This window comes from Cricetulus griseus, chromosome X, assembly GCF_003668045.3.
Source record: "Cricetulus griseus strain 17A/GY chromosome X, alternate assembly CriGri-PICRH-1.0, whole genome shotgun sequence".
Taxonomy (NCBI): Eukaryota; Metazoa; Chordata; class Mammalia; order Rodentia; family Cricetidae; genus Cricetulus; species Cricetulus griseus.
In genome coordinates this window covers 27,920,049-27,941,183 of record NC_048604.1, presented here as the reverse complement: position 1 = coordinate 27,941,183, position 21,135 = coordinate 27,920,049, and positions in this window count along the sequence as shown.

Sequence of the window (21,135 nt, the reverse complement as noted above, 5' to 3'; positions counted from 1 at the left end):
TGGGATCCAAACACTGTGGATACAAGGAATAGGAGACACATATTACAACTCAACCTTTGTTATGTGTTAGCTATTTCATCCTCAGACAGTCACACCCCAGGAACTCTTCACTTTTTCATCAATTAGCTATAGATAGTATTCCCTGTCTTAGATGAGCTGTGGGGCTCAAATGAGGAAACCATAAAAGGTGTCTTGTAATGTAAAGTGCTATACAGAAAAGGGTTAATGTGTTAACTTTAGAATGACTCAGTAACATGTCTTTATTGAATTCCCATCTTCTTTCACTCTCCCTTCTCTAAGGAATTCCTATCACCATCCCAAGGATAGTAGGCCATCTCCAGTGTGGTCTGCTATCTTAGCTTTTCAAGACATTTCTCTTTGCAGTTAATAGATTTCCATCACAGGGAAGAATAGTGAGGGTATACTCTTGCCAGGTAAAATTATTTCAAAAAAATGTCTCTGCTTTGTATGTTGGGACTAATATGTTATTTTTCTCTATTCATAACTTTCTTGGCTAGTTTCTCTACTCCATTCTTGCTAGTCGCAATTAGCTCCTACCATTTAAAGATTAGATTATAGCACTGGAAAATCCGTACACTGCCTTGACTACAGTATTAGCCAGCAGATTTGGATTAGAATTGAATAAGAATGCTGAAATACCAGTGATTAAGAGCAAAGGGTTGATTTATTTTCTGTATGCTCAATATATTCTTGTGTCACAGGTCTTCTGGGAGCTCAGTTTCGAATTGTCATCACCCTTAATCTGTGACTCAGCTGTGTAGAAAAGCACTGTTAGGAACATTGTCAGACTCTGCAACAGAGGGGAAAGTAAGCTATGAAGGTCATCACAATGACAATTCCCCTGTTAAACTCAACATACAAAATTTCCAGTTTTAACTCATTGGCCAGAATTGGTTATGAAGAACCATATAGGCACAAGGAAGCATAATTCTAATAGGTACTAGGGAGAGGCAAAAACCTCAACATTTTGACAGTATTAGTGAGCAAAATAAGATTAACTAAGTTGATCATATTGTGAGGCTTCTGATATAGAAAGATGTTAGAATCAATTCTCAGTTTTGCTGTGGTTACTCTTTCTTTGTTTCAGCCACTATTGTATCTGTCTCTGAGATCTGGCTTGTCAAGGAATCCAGACCAGGCTGGTGAAACCCACAGAAACAGCTGACATGAACAAGGGAGAGCTCTTGGTTCCCAGACTGATAGCTGGGATACCAGCATGGGACTGATCCAGACCCTAGGAATGCGGGTGTCATTGAGGAGACCTCGGAAATCTATGGTGCCTCCTGTAGTAGATCAGTATTTATCCCTAGCATAGGTGTGGACTTTGGGAGCCCATTCCACATAGAGGGATACTCCTTGAGCCAAGACACACGGGGCTGGGCCTAGGCCCTATCCTAAAGGATATGACAGACTCTGAAGACCCCTATGGAAGGCCTCACCCACCCTAGGGAGCAGAAACGGTACGTGATAGATAGGGTTGGAGGGGGTAAAAGGGGAGGAGGGGAAGGGGAGGGAATTGGGATTGATATGTAAAACAATCTTGTTTCTAATTAGAATTAAAATAATAAAAAATAAAAATAAAAATTCCTGGTTGGATGAGCAAAGAAGTTGGATTGCCTAGAAACCCTTGTTTGGAAGCCCAGACATTAAAAAAAACAACAAACAAACAAACATGTAGGTATAAAATGAATTAACCGTAATAGAAACAAACTCTGAAATATCAGAATGTTTTATATTATTTCACCAGGTGTATGAAAAGATTGTACTGTCTTGATATGGACAGAGGTGTTAGATTATGTGGAGCTGAAACTCATTAAATGGCAGAAATCAAGGTATATAAGGTATGCTCTGCAGAACCACAGACTGATCCCCACAATCAACAGGTCTTTGGCCATGATGTTCTCACTTAGGTTCAGTGTTCTGGGCCTTTATTAACTTGTTAGACACCTTGAGCACTCATCTCAATCAGAAAATAATGGTTGACATGGTCTCTACCATTCCCATTTTAAACATCAGAGATACTTTCTAGATGTAGTTACTTTTAAAGTTATCTTACATGCCTTCATGGATGCCAAAAATACCATCCCCTTAACCTCTAAAGAAAAGGAAATGTGATGGGAATGAGGGCTTCATGACCAAATATAGGAAGCTCCACTTACCACGTTAACTCTGCTGATGCTCTTTGTCAATTTGACCTTGGACCACATGTCTCCATTTTCTCCTTTAAAGTGTCTCTGCCATGACATTTTCTTGCTCCCATGAACTTACATTTGCTGTTACTTGGGGTTCCTTCCAAACTATGCAGTGCCACTGTTTTTAGTGATGATGGTTTTCCTCAACTAAACTTTCAGTATTTTTTTAATTTAGACTAAAAAAGGCCTATAAAACTTGAAACTAATGCTTTTGTGGTCATCTCTAGATTTTACTGTGCTGTAATTGCTTTGGGTGAATTCAGGGGGAGGTTATTATTTTGAAAGAAATAACAATAAAATATAGTTATCATTTCCAGAAAAGAATGACATGTAAGTCTGATAATTACCTCGGATGATCTCTTACATAAAGAAAAATCACACATTAGATTTCCTTAAAACAAGCTCTTCCTGTCAGCACAGACTTCCCTGCTGTTCTTCTTGTTATTGCTATGGGAAATTTCAGTGGGTTGTCTTTGGGAAATTCAAAAGAGCAGCAACCTAATATTCTCTTTAAAGGGTAATACTTTCTTGGGGTTATGGTCACCTTTCTATTTCAGACACAGCAGCCCTGTGCTCTATAGAATGAGACATGTGCATAATTTAAAAGCCATTTCTTGCATCTTAATATCAACCTTTACTTGAAAAGCAGAGTCCCACTTCTTCATTTTTCCTCACCCCTATGCCTTTCAAAGCCAATATTCTTACAGGCCAAACTCAGCCAGCCTTTTTCATTTTGCCTCTTCATTCCTCTCAGTTATCCTAGAGGATCAGGATTAAACAGATTATATTGCTGTTTAAGTTTTAACAATTTCCTATCCCTCTTCAGTCATATGAGGTCATTACTTGATTCTATTTCCCTGGTAATTTTTGGAAACATTTAATGATTCCTCGTTTTGCCTTGTGTATAGAAATATGAAACTTGAAAAATTTGTGTACCAAGGCTAGCACTTTGTTTTGTTTATGAGATTTGGTTTTCTTCTGAGAATTTTTCAAGGTTTGGGAAATATGCAGCCATACAGCTTGCAATATTTTGGAGTTACTAATTGGCTAAGAAAGAGAGCCCTATGAGGTAGAGTTGGGGAGAGGGTGTAAGCCACACTGAGAAAGAGCTGAACACCAGTTGGAACATGCCTATGATTTCTTACTTACTTTCTGGTACTTAAAATTCAGTGTGAACTCCTTTACATTTGCTTGATGGTCAAGATAAATTGTTTAATGTATCACAATTTTGTCCTAATTGCATTTTTACTAAGCCATGGCTTAAAAAAATCCCAGTTGAAATTTACATCCTCTAGACTCTAAGCAAATAAATTTCACTCTTTTCTGAACTCTTAGCAATTCCTTTGCACTTAGTTATATGTTAGCCTTGATAAATATTGCTTCAGTTTTCTAATTTACTCAGGTATTGTGATTTAAATGTTTCTGTATGCATCTATCATTGTGTCTCACCAACTTCTTTAGGACATAGTTTGTATACTTTATTATTTTCTCTACAATTCTTGGCATTCTACTTTGTAGGACCCCAGTAGATGCTTTTTGAGTGTATTAAATAGTAATTTCCTTTTAAATTATCAGTGGATCCTAAATTATTTCAGGTGCATTAGCAAATTTTTAAAAGACCGTTGCAAATTTAGATTTGGAAATCTCTTATGATTAATTTCCATCCTTTGTATTGTACACAAATAACATTAATATAAATATTCTCCTTTCTGAGACATAGTTTCTCTGTGTAACTCTGGAGGTACTGAAACTTGTTCTGTAGACCAGGCTGGCCTCAATCTCAAACATGTGTCTGCCTCTTCATCCCAGCTGGGATTAAATGTGTGTGCCACCACATCCAATGAATATAAATATTTTAAAAAGGAAGTAATGCTTATTTTTCACTCCATTTGGTAAACATTTCCTACCCCTCCTTGTCTTATTCCATGATTGTGGCTATTCATATAGGCTCTGTTATTTGCCCTTTGCTTTCCTTGTATATTCAACAATATGGGAAATTTACCTACCATTGGGCTTCAACCATGATTTTCTTAACTTTCTTCATAAGTAAACATTTTCATTTCTATCTCATGGACTGTATGATATTTCTAAATATTCATAAGGCATAATCACTTGGGAATATTATAAATACTTAAAATAAATGTTTTACCCAAGTAATTAATCATTTGTTTTGCTACCCAAACCATCTGCTCTTTCAGGCTTCTTCTTTGGTTATACTTCTGTCATCTAAAATCCCTAAGCCTCAGAATGGTCTTTCTCATTCTTCTGTATCTTTAATGTTTAGGATATTCACAAATGTACTTGAATTTCTCTTTGTAATATCTTTAGGAGGTCATATCTTTAGGTCATAATATCTTATGACCTTAACATATAACTTAATGTAGGACCCTCTTTGTCTAAATATTAGGTTACTAATATACCCTAAATATTGGGCTGTACCTCATAATTACTACATCTGGGATTCTAGTATTGCTGTTTGTGATAGTAATGATAATGATGGTGCAGCATAAGAAGTTGCAATTTCAGAACTATTGTGTGCTAGGCCTTGTGCCAATGTACTTGATGGAGAATATCTTATTAATTCATACAACAATCTAATGCAGTCATGCTGCTATCTCCATTTCATATATTAAACATCCATGCCTCAAAATGAGAAATAATGCAAACCTGTGGTTTGAAGTGTTTACATAAATATCTTTGTGGCCTCGTTGTCAACTTCCTGTATGAGGTTTTCTCAATGTTGTGACAAAATAGCTCACAGAAGCAAATTAAGGAGGGAGAGGTGTTTTTTTGGCAAACGACTCCATGTAATGCAGTCCACCATAGCATGGAAGGTATGGTGTTAGAAGGAAGAGGGAGCTGGCTTCATTGTATCTACAGCCAGGAAGCAGAGGGTGATGGATATTTGTGCTCAGTTCATTTTCCTTTTTTCATTCAGTCTACCCAGTGTACCGTCTATATTTAGGGTAGTTCTTCCCACTTCAGTTAACCTAACATGGATAATCATTGGCATATATGCCCAGTAATTTATTTCTATGGTGATTTAGAATCCCATCAGTTTCACAATCAAGATCAATCATTGTAAGTCAACACTTTTCCAGCTTGATACCACAACCATTACTTTAGACTACAACCTTCCATCCTTTGTCCCCATAGGTCCATGGCCATCTCATAATACCAGAGGCTTTCAGTCTAACTTGAAAATTTCCCATTGTCTTTACCAGTTACAACACTGTTTAAAAATCTAAAGTCCATGTCTCCTTTAAAACTCAAAGTAGCATCATAACTCAAAGTCAAGTAAAATCCTTCAAATATGTAGTAGTACAGAATGAATATTCCCATTCAGAAAGGTATGAATGGGATATTATAAAGGAATTACTCACTAAAACAAATCCAAAACTAAGCAGAGCAAACACAAAATCCTGTAGTTCTATCTATGTCTACAGCCTGGGGATCATGATGCAGTCATCTGGTCCCAAAGAACTTGAGTATCCTGACTCTTCCAGATCAGCTGCTTGTATCATATGTAGCTTTTATTTTAGACTTCCTCTATTCAGGCCTTCAGCTTTACTCAGTGCCTCTCCCATTGTACTGGTTCCTGTTGAAATTTCGCCTGTGACTAAAAAGCCTTATCCAGTGGAATTTCCCGGCTGCTTTGCAGCGACTCTTGACATTTCCACATATTGCCTAGCCTCTGTAGATCAGTATGAGACTATCTGACTATAATCCGACATCTTCCATCCCCGTAAAACAAGTTCCTTGTAAATGGTGTCATCAGCTTCCACTGCCATATAAGTATGTAGTGTCCCTTTTTTGAACCCAATTGCATTAGCTTCTGTGTGCTGACCCTGGGGAAACTACAGAGTGGCTTTTTAAAATTCTTCTCTCATGTATTACATCCCAACTGCAGTTTCCCCTCTCTCCACTCCCCCAGTTCCCTGACACACTACTCCTCTCCCCCAGATCCACTGCTCCTCTGTTTTCTTTCAGAAAAAGAGCAGACCTCCCCGGGATATCAAACAAACATGCCATAATAAGTTGTAATAAGACTAGGCACAAACCCTCCTATCAAGGCTGGATAAAGCAACCCAGTAGGATGAAAAGGGTCCCCCAAACAGGCAGACAAGTCAGAGACAACCCCTTCTCCCAATGTTAGGAGTCTCACAAGAATACCAAAATACACAGCTGTCACATATATGCAAATGACCCAGGTCAGTCCCATATAGGCTCCCTGATGAGTGGCGTCTTTTTCTTTAAATTAGAAACAAGCTTCTTTTATATATCAATCTCAGTTCCCTCTCCCTCCCCTCCTCTCCTGCCCCCTCCCCCGACCCCCTAAACCAACCCCTTTCTGCTGTTTAGGGAGGGTGAGGTTTTCCACAGGGAATCTTCAAAGTCTGTCATATCATTTGAAGCAGGGCCTAAACCCTCCCCTATGCGTCTAGGCTGAGAGAGTATCCCTCTTTGTGGAGAAGGCTCTCAAAGTCCATTTGTGTACTAGGGATAAATACTGATCCACTACTAGAGGCCCCATAGACTGTCCAAACCTCCAAACTGACATCCACTTTCAGGGGGTCTGCATCAGTTCTATGCTGGTTTCCCAGCTATCAGTCTGGGGTCCATGAGCAACCCTTTGTTCAGATCAGCTGTTTCTGTGGTTTTCTCCAGGATATTCTGGACCCCTTTGCTCATCATACCTCCGTCTATGCAACTGGATTCCAGAATTCAGCTCAGTGTTTAGCTGTGGATGTCTGTTTCTGCTTCCATCAGCTACTGAATGAAGGCTCTAGGATGGCATGTAAGGTAGTCATCAATCTCATTATTAGAGAAGGGCATTTAAGGTAGCCTCTTGACTATTGCTTAGATTGTTAGTTGGGGTCAACCTTGTAGATCTCTGGACATTTCCCTAGTGCTAGAACTCTCTTTAAACCTATAATGGCTCCCTCTATTATGGTATCTCTTTTCTTGCTCTCCTCTATTCTTCCCCTGACTAGATCTTCCTGCTCCCGCATATCCCCCTTTCCTCTCCTCCCCTTCTCTTTCTTCTAGCTCCCTCTCCCCTCCGCATGCTCCCAATTAGCTTAGGAGATCTTGTCCATTTCCCCTTGTCCAGGGGATTGTCCAGGGGACCATGTATGTCTCTCTTGTTTCCTAGCTTCTCTTGCGGTGTGGATTGTAGGCTGCTACTTCTTTGCTCTAGATCTAAAATCCAAATATAAGTGAGTACATACCATGTTTGTCTTTTTGTGGCTGGGTTACCTCACTCAGGGTGGTTTCTTCTAGTTCCATCCATTTGCCTGTGACTTCAAGATTCCATTGTGTTTTTCTGATGAGTAGTACATCCTTAGCCATCAGGGAAATGCAAATCAAAACAACTCTGAGATACCATCTTACTCCTGTCAAATGGCTAAAATCAAAAACACCAATGACAGTTTATGCTGGACAGGATGTGGAGAAAGTGATCACTCCTCCACTGCTGGTGGCAGTGCCAACTCATACAGCCACTTTGGAAATTAGTCTGGAGATTCCTCAGAAAAATTGGAATCAGTGTATGACAAGATCCAACAATTCCACTCTCAGGCATATACCCAAAAGAAGCACATTCATACAACAAGGACATCTGTTCAACCATGTTCATAGCAGCATTATTTGTAATAGCCAGAAACTGGAAGATGCCCCCTACCAAAGAATGGATGGAAAAAATGTGGTACATTTACACAATGGAATACTACTCAGTAGAAAAAACAACGAAATCTTGAAATTCAATGAGTGGCTTTTGAAAATTAGGGAAATCCCCTCCACTGCCACCACCAGCAGTAGGATTCTGAGTTTAGGCATTCTCCTTTCAAATTAGGTTTTATTTTCTCAAGATGGAGTTTTTAGGGGGAGCAAGTGGGTATTGCCTTTGGGATACCCTTCTTGTTGTCTCAGTGCAAAGTGCCAAGTGTATATTTAATGATACTAATTTCTTTAAGAGTTATAGCTGCTGTCTCATTGTTACATGACATCTTTTTTCATAGGGTATGGATAGAGACTGATATTACAGTTTGGTTCTGTACTTTATACATACTTATAAAGTTGATAGATGCCTTTTTGATGCTCAAACATAGTACAAAAAACTAATCATTAGCTGAGTTGTGCATACTGTACGTCCATACTTGTGCTAATACAGATGGATGTGTTATCTCTGAAAGTTTGTATGTTTTCCAAAAAACAAACAAACAAACAAAAAACGACAAGACACCAATAAAGACAAGTATTCCAGGTGAAAAAAAGAGTTATAGGAAGACAAATGTCACACAATTTCAATTTTATGTGTAACCTAGAAATGATGAACTTATGGGAAGAGAGAGCAGAATTGTGGCTATTAGGCTTCAATGTGGGACTTTTAACAATGGGAAAATGATTGTTTTAAGGATATCAAACTGCAGTTGGACAAGAGGCATGGACTCTGTGATGTCTTGAGGTCTACTGAGAGCATGATAAATATGGTTGATAACAATATGCTATATTTTAAAAGTTGTGAGATAGTATACTTTAAGTGTTCTCAAAACAAAAATGATGAATATGTATGATATAACATGTTAATTGGTTTAATTTAGCCATGCCATTGTGAACATACTGTATTATGTATCATAATTGGGCATGACTTCATGAGCTAAATAAATGAATGGAAAAAAGTTATAGTTGTTTTGAAATCTACCTTGTTTGTAAGACTAAACTTTTTTTTACAATATTTTCATCAACAGATCATCTTTTAAATATCTTTCTGCTTCTATTTTTGTCTTTGTCACTGGAAAAATGTACATGGCCTGCATATTACTCTGTCCTGAAATACATCCACAAAGCAAATTAATCTACTCCTCCTCTATTTTCTCCTCTTAAGTTCTTAGGACATGGGTAGAATGTAGCAAGATCCCATGCCAGAATATCATATTAATGACCTCCAGTCAGATCTTGGAGAGTTCTTCTACCCCTCTGAAACCTCTTAAGCTGTGTCTCCATTGTCCAAGTTTCTCTCAATGTTCTCATCTTACTAATGCACACCATAATAATTCATTAAATTGTTTGAATATTCAAGGGCTTTTCTAGCCTGGCATTCCTAACTCTTCCACATTCCTCCCACCATACAGTTTCAGAGCTTTATAAAACACTTGATCAGGTTAATCACAATGATTTACTGCAAAATCTTCAATACACTTTTCTCACTTTTCTCAATTCTGCCTATGCTTTGAGGCAGTGATTCTTAACCTTCCTAATTCTTCAACCCTCTAATACAGTTCCTCATGTTGTGGTGACTCCCAACCATAAAATTATTTTGTTGCTATTTCATAACTGTGATTTTGCTACTGTTATGAATATAGCATAAATATCTGATATGTAATTCCTGGGAAAGAGTCATTCAACCCCCAAAGGTTAACTTCTGCTTTAAGGTTAAGTGTAATCCTATTTCCTTATGAGATATTCTTGTAATAGTCCAACAAGCAATAGAGTTTTATTTCTTTTCTTACATGCTCTGCCAGTTAGTTGGCATATGTATCACTTAATACTCTGTGGTATATTATCAATATGCTTTACAGAATGATGTGAACTAAGAAATTTAATTTTATTGAATTCTGTCTTTGACATTATTTCTTTTTTAAAAACTTTATTTAAGTTAGAAACAATCTTATTTTACATATCAATCCCAGTTCCCTCTCCTTCCAATCCTCCCAACACTCCCACCAAACCCTCCCATCCCATCCCCATCCACGCTCCAGGGAAGTTGAGGCCTTCCATGAGGGATCATCCAAAAAAAATCTGCGTTGGCAGTATTTCTCTACCCTTACTTATTTTCCATTCTTCTGCTTCTTGTGCCTCTAATATTTTATGTTCTCTCAATTTCTACCAAACTGTTGATGTAGCTTATCTAGACTCTTCTCAGGAAAAAGTAGCCTATGATTCACCAGTTTCCTATAATACTCTTGATCCAAACTTGACTACAGAGGTAAAATAATCTTTTGATAGGAATATAGTGCTAGTAACCCTTCAGAGTGATCTGCATTTAAAACAAGTATCTGTTTTCATTTCTGAAATTTGAGGATAATTTGAGCACTGTTTATAAAAGAGGGATGGAAAGGCTCTCAGGGAGTTTGGGAGTGATAAGTTGAGGCAGATTACTTGTTTTGGTACCCATCAAGATAGACCATTCAAGTCACTTCCCACTCTACCTTAATATACAGTTGGATTTGCTGCAATGTTTTCAGCTTTGTCATGTGCAACAACCTCCTGTTTCTGCCTTAAAAAGATAAAATTCTTAACCAGCATTCTTTTGAAATTACTTACTTGAGGATTTCATGCAATGTATTTGGATCATAATAACCTCCTATGTCTCCCCACCTCCTCCCAGACCCACCCCCTTTCCCTGACTACCCAACAGTTTGTCTTCATTTTTTACAAAATCAGTTGAGTCTGTTCTTATAAAATACCTGCCTGGCAAATGGAATAGTAGCATCTCAGTCTTAGTATCTAGTTTTCACTTGGACTTTGGGCTCCATGTAAATCGGTATTTCAACCTTGAAAGCTGGGGTACTATTTATGGATACTTGATGACAAGTAACAGTTTAAAAAGACATTAATCCCATACGCAGCCCTGCTTTTGAGCTGCTTCAGTCCATGGTATTTGGACTCAGAACTGCATTTCATATGGGTAGTTCCTGCAAAGCTATTTCTGAATCTTCTGGATTTACAAATCATTTGGTACCCAGCTGTTATGTTGCATGATTCATAGTTATGGGTGCCTTGCTTCAAACACTTGTCAGCAGTTTCTTCCCTGTGGTTGCCTTGTGATTCAATTGTTTTGGTGTGGTATGTAACTCCTCACATTCATTTGGGATCTGCCTCCCCCAGCTTCTCTCACAGAACAAATGAGTCAGTATCTAATGGTGTTGGCTTCCAGTTTCCTCTGGTGGGTGGGTGCGAGAGAAGATGGTGCTTCGAGCTCACTGAGGAGGTTGCTGTTGTTCTGCCAAGGTGCCCTGAGAATGGGACACATTCTCAGAATGAATATTCAGGAAGCATTCAGTATAGGCAAGGCCAAAGGAAAGGGCCTCCTTGTTCAGTAGGTGGCAGTGTGGTCTGGTTTGAAGATGCATAGCAAATTTATGCATGTGGTTAGACTGCTTTATTCTGATGCCTTTGACAGCCGACTTGAGATTGTTTTTCTAAGTGTTTTAGTACCTTTAGTCAAGTGCTCCTTAAAAAAAAACTTCATTTCTTTAGAAACTTCTTTCTTAGTAGTGAGTGGCATATTTTTTGTGGCAAGTCCCCTAATCTGAAGCTTTCAGAAGCTTGGTGGCTAATTGCTATTAGCTGGACACCTTGCCAGCTATGCAGTTTTCTGCCTGTGGTGGAAGGAATTTTGGCCTTACCTACTGTAAGAGTTATTTTGCTGAGTTAACCAGTAGGGAGCATTTCTTTAGCTCCTAAGTCTTAGTAGTTTCCTTTTCAGAGAGGAGACTCCCAAGACCCAGTGTGTCAGCTCTGTCAGGTTCCTTTCAGACTTTGGGGAATACCATATTTACCATGACTGAGCTTGGACTGCCATAGCAAAAAGCCCTCTGTCAAACAGAAATAAATTGGGCACCTTGTCTCTGCACCTTGCCATACACTGCAAAGTCCTTCTACAGAAGAGCTTCATTCTCAATATATTAGCAGAAATCATTGAAGAGTATTTCTTTAAAGTAAGGATCCTACTTTCTGGCTTCTGCAGGAAGAAAGAAAAGTTTCATTGAATAGATAGTGTCATCCTTGAGATAATTGTTGGCTGCTTGGTTCAAATGGATAAGGTTGAACAAAAGCTGGGTTTTACTGGCACCCTTTTTTTCTTAAATTTTTTATTTTGGAGGCACTCATATTTACATATCTATCACCCATTCCCTTGCCCTCCCATCCTCCCATGTTCCCCATCAACCACCCCAACCCATCCCCCACTCCTCCCCAGGGATAGTGAGGCCCTCCACTGGGGACCTTCAAAGTCCATCATATCATTTGGGGGAGGGCCTAAGACCTCCTTGCTGTATCTGGGCTGCAATAGTATCCCTCCATAGGGAATGGGCTCCCAATGACCATTTGTGCTCTAAGGTTAAAGACTGGCTCCACTGTTAGAGGTCCCATAGACTGTCTTGACCTCCTAGCTGGCACCCACATTCAGAGGGCTTGGTTTGGTCCAATGCTGTTTCCTCAGCTTTATGACTAGGGTCTCCATACTCTCAGTAGGTCAGGTCAACTGTTTTTGCGGGTTTCTCCAGAACCATCTTGGCTCATTTGCTCATGCTTCCTCCTTTGCCAGAACTGGATTCCAGGAGTATGGTTCAGTAGCTGCCTGTTTCTGCTTCGAAAATCTACTGGATGCAGGCTCTAGGAATGGTAACCAAGGTAGACATCCATCTCATTATAGGGAAAGGCCATCTGTGGCATCCTTTCCCCCACTGCCTAGATTCTTAGTTGGGGTCATTCTTGTGGATCCCCTAACATTTGCCCTGTGCCAGACCTCTCTCCAAACCTGTACTGTCTCCCTCTTGTCTCCCTCTATTAAGGCATCTCCTTTCTTGCCCTCCTCTATTCCTCCCCTGTCTCACTCCTCTGGTTCTCCTCCCCCCTCCTCCTCTTCCCTTCCTATTTCCTTCCTCTCTCCCCATGCTCCCAGTTTGCTCAGGGGTTCTTGTCCTCCTCCTCTTCTTCGAGGGACTATGCAATCTTCTCTTGGGGTCCTCCTTGTTTCCCAGCTCCTCTGAATGTGTGGATTGTAGACTGGTAATCCTTTGCTCTATGACTAAAAAATCATATATGAGTGAGTGCATACCATGTTTGTCTTTGTTGACTGGGTTACCTCACTCAGGATGGTTTCTTCTAGTTCCATCCATTTGCCTGCCAATTTCAATATTTCATTGTTTTTTATGATGAGTAGTACTCCATTGTGTAAATGCTTAGGTATGTTCCTGTTATTCCTCATCTCCCCAAGACCTTTATCATGAAGGGGTGTTGGATTTTGTCAAAGGCTTTTTCAGCATCTGGTGAGATGATCATGTGTTTTTTCTTTCTCTGTCCCTTTATATGGTGGATTACATTGATGGATTTTTGTATGTTGTACCATCCATGCATTTCTGGGATGAATCCAACTTGATCATGCTCTGATATGTTCTTGGATAAGGATTGTCAGTATTTTATTGAGTATTTTTGCATAAATGTTCATGAGTGATTTTGGTCTGTAGTTCTCTTTCTTAGTTGTGTCTTTGTGTGGCTTGGCCTCCAAGGTAATTGTAGCCTTGTAAAAAAGAGTTAGGCAATGAACCTTCTGCTTCTATTGTGTGGAACAATTTGAGGAATATTGGTATTAGCTCTTCTTTGAATGTCTTGTAGAATTCTGCACTGCAGCCATTTGGCCCTGGGTTTTTTTTTGGTGGGTAGACTTCTGATGACTACTTCTATTTCATTAGGGGTTATAGTTCTGTTTAAATTGCTTATCTGTTCTTGATTTAATTTTTCTAAGTGATAGATATCCAGAAAATTGTCCATTTCTTTTATAATTTCAAATTTTGTGGCGTTCAGGTTTTCAAAGTATGACATGATGATTCTCTGGAATTCCTGGCACCCCCTTTTTATTGATTTTCAGAATTATAAACACTGTATCTTAAGGATGAATTTGGGACCTTTTCTTTGTTTACATATACTGATTGAGATGCCCATAGCTTTGTCCCCATAGTTCCAGGGGTTCAAATTGAAATCTTATTTAGTTGAGCAATGTTCTTTACCTTAGACAGGATAAGGAGACTGTCTGCATATATAAAAAGAATCAATGTAACAAAGAGTTGGTTCTTCGAGAAAATCAACAATACAGACAAACCTTTATCCAAATTAACCAAAAGGCAGAGAGATAACATGCAAATTAACAAAATCAAAAATGAAAAGGGGCCATAACATTGGACACTGAGGAAATCCAGAGAATCTTCAGGTCATACTTTGAAAACCTGTACTCCACAAAATTGGAAAATTTAAAGGAAATGGATAATTTTCTGGACAGATATCAATTATCAAAATTGAATCAAGAACAGATAAGCAACTTAAACAGACCTATATCCCCTAAGGAAGTAGAAGCAGTCATCAAAATTCTCCCAACCAAAAAAGTCCAGGGCCACATGGCTTCACTACAGAATTCTATCAGACATTCAAAGAAGAGCTAATACCACTACTCCTCAAATTGTTCCACAAAATAGAAACAGAAGGTTAATTGTCAAGTTCTTTCTATGAGGCTACAATTACCTTGGAACCCAAGCCATACAAAGACACAACTAAGAAAGAGAACTACAGACCAATTTCCCTCATTAACATCGATGCAAAAATATTCAAGAAAATACTGGCAAATCGAATCCAAAAAAACATCAGAGAAATCATCCACCATGATCAAGTTGGATTCATCCCAGGAATGCAGGATGGTTCAATATATGAAAATCCATCAATATAATCCACCATATAAACTAACTGAAAAAGAAAAACCACATGATCATCTCACTAGATGCTGAAAAAGCCTTTGACAAAATCCAACATCCCTTCATGATAAAGGTCTTGGGGAGATCAGGAATAACAGGAACATACCTAAACATGATAAAAGCAATATACAGCAAACCAACAGCCAACCTCAAATTAAATAGAGAGAAACTCAAGGAGATTCTTCTAAAATCAGGAGCAATACAAGGCTGTCCATTCTCTCCACATCTCTTCAATATTGTACTTGAAGTCCTAGCTAGAGCAATAAAGAAACAATAAGAGATCAAGGGGATACAAATTGGAAAAGAAGTCAAACTTTTGCTATTTGCTGATGGTATGATAGTGTACATAAGTAACCTGAAAAACTCTACCAGGGAACTACTACAGCTGATAAACACCTTCAGCAAAGTGGGAGGATACAAGATCAACTAAAAAATCTGTAGTGTCAAAAGCTGTTGCAGACAGTATCAGAATTTCTCAAATCATTTTAATCCAATAGTTTTCAAATGTATTAGTCAGTGGTGTGCTATTTGACAGTTCTGTGCATTAGTTAGGTTTGCAGATACAGATAAATTAGAAAAGAAACAACTAAAACCTTCATTTAGAAATGCAGATAATCAGCCCCTTTACATAAAAGTCTAAGTATGTGCATTTTAAGATCAAAATTTGATTAAGCTCAGAAATGTAAGGATGATAATCTGAGTTCATCTTGATGACTTTTAGTAAGACTATAATCTCTCTGTTCTATTATTTATTTGTAAAAACATTATCCATAAAGGAAAATAATTCAAGTATAAAATGTATTATATGTTTCCATGTAACCTCATTTTTGAGCTTGACCACAATAAGCTTGAAAAAATATCTTTCTCATTTTTAGTTCTTGATACTTTGTAATTTCTGTTCCCAAAGTAACAGACAGGAAATTATAACACTATTTCTTCTAATTGATTTCCTTTTTCCTAAATCAAATTATTCAGGAGTTATGAATTCATACTTTCTTCCGTTAATTTATTCACCTAATTTTGGTTAATATTTGTTGAGATCCTACTATATTTTGGTATTATGGTAGAAATTAGTGGTACATGTGTAAATAAAAGATAGTATTCACAGATATTTTGTCTGTGTGAGGCCTTTTGTTTTTTCATGTTGAATGTCTTATGTTTCTTGAATTTTTTCCACACATGGAATGAATGGATATTTCCCCCATAGCTTTGGCCACCTTCCTCTGAATACAGCAGCCAGTTTTTTTTCCTCTAGAGATATGACCCCCACATCACAAGTGATTGACAGATATTAAGAGCTATCTGACTTTCAATAGCAGTTCTGTGCTCCAGAGCAATGTATTTAGCCTCTTGGGATTCTGATATTCTCCTGTATAAAATGAGAAGGATGGGATTTCCTAGGCCATGTGAAGATTAAAGAAGATAATGCCCATAAAATCACACAGCTTAGTATCCATTTGTGAATGTCTAATAAAGAGTAAAACATTATTCTAGTTATATTTGTTAAACAGCATAAAATGACTCTGGGCATTTTGACAGATAAATATGTTTTGTTGTTACTGCCTTCTAAGGTTATAATCACCTCAAACCCCCAATTCCTTTTCTATCTTCCAGGGAAATTACTTCTGTCTTCCAGAGATGTACTCAGATGTCAAGCCTGTATCAACCTCTTTAAGAAACATTTTGACCATCTCTCTCTCTGTTTGCCTGGCTTGTATGTCATCTTCCTGAGAGACGGATGTAATTTCAGTGCTGGGATCGATGTCCTTGACTTGACTTTTCTTTATCTCTGACTTTTCTATGAATATGGAAATGTGACCAGTGGTCTCTCCAGGCTTTAGAATCTTTTCTATAAATGAACAGATTATAAATAAAACACCTCAAGCAATAGGGGGCTATGCTACCCATTCTATTTGTGCTTTGCTTCATTATATCTTCTAAGCCTGATAAATCCATCTCTATAAGAAGATTGTTGAGCAAAATTGATCCCATATCCTAGTATAATATATTTAGTGATGGTTTGGCTGCCACAATCGGCTCCATCGTTTTGTTTTAAGACTTTACCTGGATTAGTGTTTCTAATTCTATTTGTTGAGTGCACACACGATCACATGTATAGATTCCTCTGTCACTGATTTATGGCAATATTAGGTGATAATTCAGAGAAAGAAATCATGAGTGTGAATAAAGGTAATGACAGGAAAGGAGAACTGTGACTTAAATAAATTATATAGAGAAACATAAGACCCAGCACATAGGCCTTTCTGTCAGTGTATTTGTATTAACCTTAAATCAGGAACATAAGAAGGTAGACTTGAGGATATGTTGAAGAACTTGAGTTACTAGGTATGGTCCTTGAAAAATTCATGTCTATTTATGTGGTGCATAGTTAGCACTCTCTGGTGATGTCTGTTGATTTATGAGTAGTGGGCTTACTTGGATACTCAGAATCACCACCATAAAATTTTCTCCTCTACACCTAACATACCACCAGTTTCCATGACCACACATTGCTTAACAGTTCTTTGCTAATGTAGTTGTGCTGTCCACTGACAGAAGTTAGGAAAGTGTTCAGGTTATATAGGGGAATGGGCAATTTGAAGCTGTCTGGAGACAATGAAGTAAGAAAAAGCAGGTTGGGGGGGTGTTAAAATGTGACCTCAAAACAATGCTCATTAAATTTCTTAGGGCCTGCCTCTTCTTGGGCCTCAGAAAGACATGTTACTGGTTTGAGATATAGGTTCTAAAACTCATTGTTAACAAAATCTACAGGTTAATGGAGTTTGTGGAGGTCAGTTTACCCTCATCTTGTGGTTGCAGCACAGATTTCATCACCTGGTTAACTGTCCACTAGTCAGTTCATGCTTGCTTAGTCGACCATAATGCAGAACCCTAGATAAAGAGGTCATATTTCTTTCTGTAGAGAGGGACATTCTGATGTCACTGCATACCCCTCAGTCTGAAAGACATTTTGTGAAAAGAGAATCTACTCTTAATTTGCCAGATACAATATATGGTACCTTATGTTTTTATTTGCTAAACATATTCTTGTATGTGCACATAGTTGGAACTTGGATGTCAAGGTTGGGATGGCCACATGCATATGTATGGTCCTCCTCATTCTATAGATCCTGGAACAGAAAAAGAGGGAACAAGCCAGGGTTTGGGGGCTTTTTTCATTACACCAGTATATTCTGATTTAGATCTCTGGACAATCTGATAATTCAAAACTTGAACCTTCATTTTGAAGTTGTACATATTTTTTCAAAGTAGGTCGAGAGAACATATTTAACTATTAATATATATATATATATTCACACATCTATCTATCTATCTGTCTGTCTGTCTGTCTGTCTGTCTGTCTGTCTGTCTGTCTATCATATGTATAGACATCTGGTATGTGGGCTTCAATTTGCACTCTTTTCCCAGGCTTCACAAATGCTAGTTGAGTGCATCTAATAATGGCCATGTATTACTAAATGAGATTTTTGCACCATATGTTTTAGGCCTAAAGTCTTTTTAATCTTAATTTAAATCTTTATATTAATTGTGTAAATGTGGTACTGTTAGTGTTCTCACTTAATGAATAAGGAAACTGAGGTTCAGCAGCTCACTGGATCCAAGGTCAAAGGAGATAGAAACTTAAATCTTGCTGGTGGTATGATGGCACATATCTTTAATACAATTACATGGAAGGCAGAGGGAGGTAGACTCTATGAGTTAGCCTAATCTATGTAGTAAGTTTCAGGCCTGCTAACACTATATAGTGAGGGTCTGTGTCAAAAAAAAGGAAGAAAAAGAGAAACTCAAACCTTCATCTGAGTATGTATTATAAGCCTTGAGGTAACATCTTTTGAGTCACAATCCTGCCTCTTTTACTTGCTGGCTCTTTGATTTGGTACAAGCTATTGGCTTTTCACTTTTAGTGCCTCACTTTTGTGATCTGCAAATTATAGGTGGATGTGTGATGATGATAGTACCAACATTATATGATTACTGGGAGAATTGGAAAAGACCTACTATACAAAGTGTTTTTCACAGTACCTGGAAAAATCAAGTACTCAAAAAATGTTAACAATTAATGCTCATAGAAGTAATAGCAATACCATAACACCAGAAAGATTTGCTTGAAATATAGATATAGTACATGTATAATTTTGTATTATTTATTTTTATATCACTGCATAACAAATTGTTGCAAAACTAAGTGACAAAAGGAACATTTGTTTCCTTATTGCCTTTTTGTGTGCAAAGAATCTGAGCACAGTCTAGCTGGATCCACTAGTACAGGGCTTCTACCAAGCTCTACTGGGGAAAGGCCTGAAGAAGAAAGACTTGCTTCCAAATTTATGTTTGTGACTGTTTTATTAATAGGTCTTGGGTCCCTGCTGATTACCACATGCCTGTCCATAGGACAGCTCACAAGATGTCAGCTGACTTCTCTGAGAGAACAAAAGAGAGTGCTAGCAAAGATGGATGCCACAGGCTTTTGTAACCTAGTTAAAGCATCACATTTGTGATATTCTTCCCATTATAAGCAAGATGCCATAGGAGCATTGGAATAAGTCACGAACACCAAGAAGCAGGGATCATTGGGAGCCATCTCTCTAAACTACCCGGCACAGGTAGGTGGCATTATGGCAGGGTTGTGTGACTCTCCAAGGTATAAACATTAAGTGGTGGTTTAGGGGCAGTTTCACCCTGTAAAGAACATGACATAAAAAGTCAAAATGCATCTATACCATGCCATAGAAAAACATTAAAATATACAAAACAAAGGAATTCTAAAGTCATGTTTGTAGTTTCTGTTTCTTCTGAATTTTTACTGATTCCAGTAATACTCAGACTAAAGGGGCAACGACTTGTTTGAGAAAGCCTTGTTCTGAAGGTGTGTGAATTTCCTTAGGCTTTCCTGAATGCCTTCATTTCCAACCTTTCTAGAACATGTTGTCCATCTTTTAATGAGGATGATGGAATTAATTTGCTTACTGCCTTTGATGCCCTTTACAACTAAAGTTTGCAGATATGCCATGGAGGTTCTATGCTAGGATCTTCACACAAAGCTTCTTTCTTAATCCCATACAAGTGTTACACCCATTTTACAGAAAAAGTTGAATGTATGACAAAGAACCTGTCCAAGGTTACAAAACTCACAAATAGTAGGTAACTGTGATGACAGGTATAATGCTCACTGTATGGTGTTCACTTTTCCAAGCATGCTTTGCAGTCTTAGTTTCTCTCTACTTTCTCAGTGAAAGCACTATCATTAATGCCATGGGATAGAGGTGTTAATTAAGAAACTGAGAGGTTAGGTGACTTGTCCAAGATCATTGGAGTATTTAAGGGCCAGTATTTAAATCTAAGCTACTGGACTTGCAAATGCATCCTAACTATCTTGAATACTGTTTTGCTTCATAGTACTCAAAGTAACCTTAATCTGGTATCTAAACTGTATGTTTTTATCTGCCATGCTTCATTATACTAGAAATTAGTGTTTATTGGATTGTTATGGAATGATGAAAACAGAAGGAAGGCCTTTATTTTCATTAGCTTATTTAATTTCCATAATAGCACTACAATATCAATGCATAGTTTAATCATATAGCAAAGTCTAGACATAATATCTGGTAAATTAAAAAAATCAGCCTATAACTATGTATCTGCCTTCAGATGCTAAATTTCTTGTCATTATTATTTATTATTTCATTATGTTTTATAGGTTTTCATTGCTTAAAAGATATTAAGTATGCCTCTAGTCAAATAGCAGTTTTATGGTGGAAACTTTCAAACTTCTTTCTTCTAAGGTCTGAGGGTGTTTGACTTAGTGCAGAAAGTGCTTGCTGTAGAAGCATAAGGATCTGAGTTGGGGTCCCCACACTCACGGAAAAATCTGATGTGATGGCTCCTGTAATCCCAGCGTTAGAATGGCAGAGGGAAACAGATTCCTGACACTCTTTGTCCAGAGAGTCTAGATAATTGGTAAGTTTCAGGCTCAGTGAGAGACCCTGTCTCAAAAATGAGATAGAGACTAATAGAGGAAGATACCCAGTGTTTGACCTACATCCAGTCATGCATGAAAACAGTGCATGAATGTGCACACACACGCGCACACACACACACACACACACACACACACACACACACACACACACACACACACACACACACACACACACACGCTCACAGAGAGAGAGAGAGAGAGAGAGAGAGAGAGAGAGAGAGAGAGAGAAAACATATACATCCATTCTTCAGACTCTTATGGAATGCATAATGCATTACCATTACGTGTATTCATCCTAACATATATCAGAACAGCAGAACTTATTTTTCCTTTCTCATAATACCTTCATATTGTAACAACACTTTCTCTACCTGTGCCTTTACTTCATTCTCCC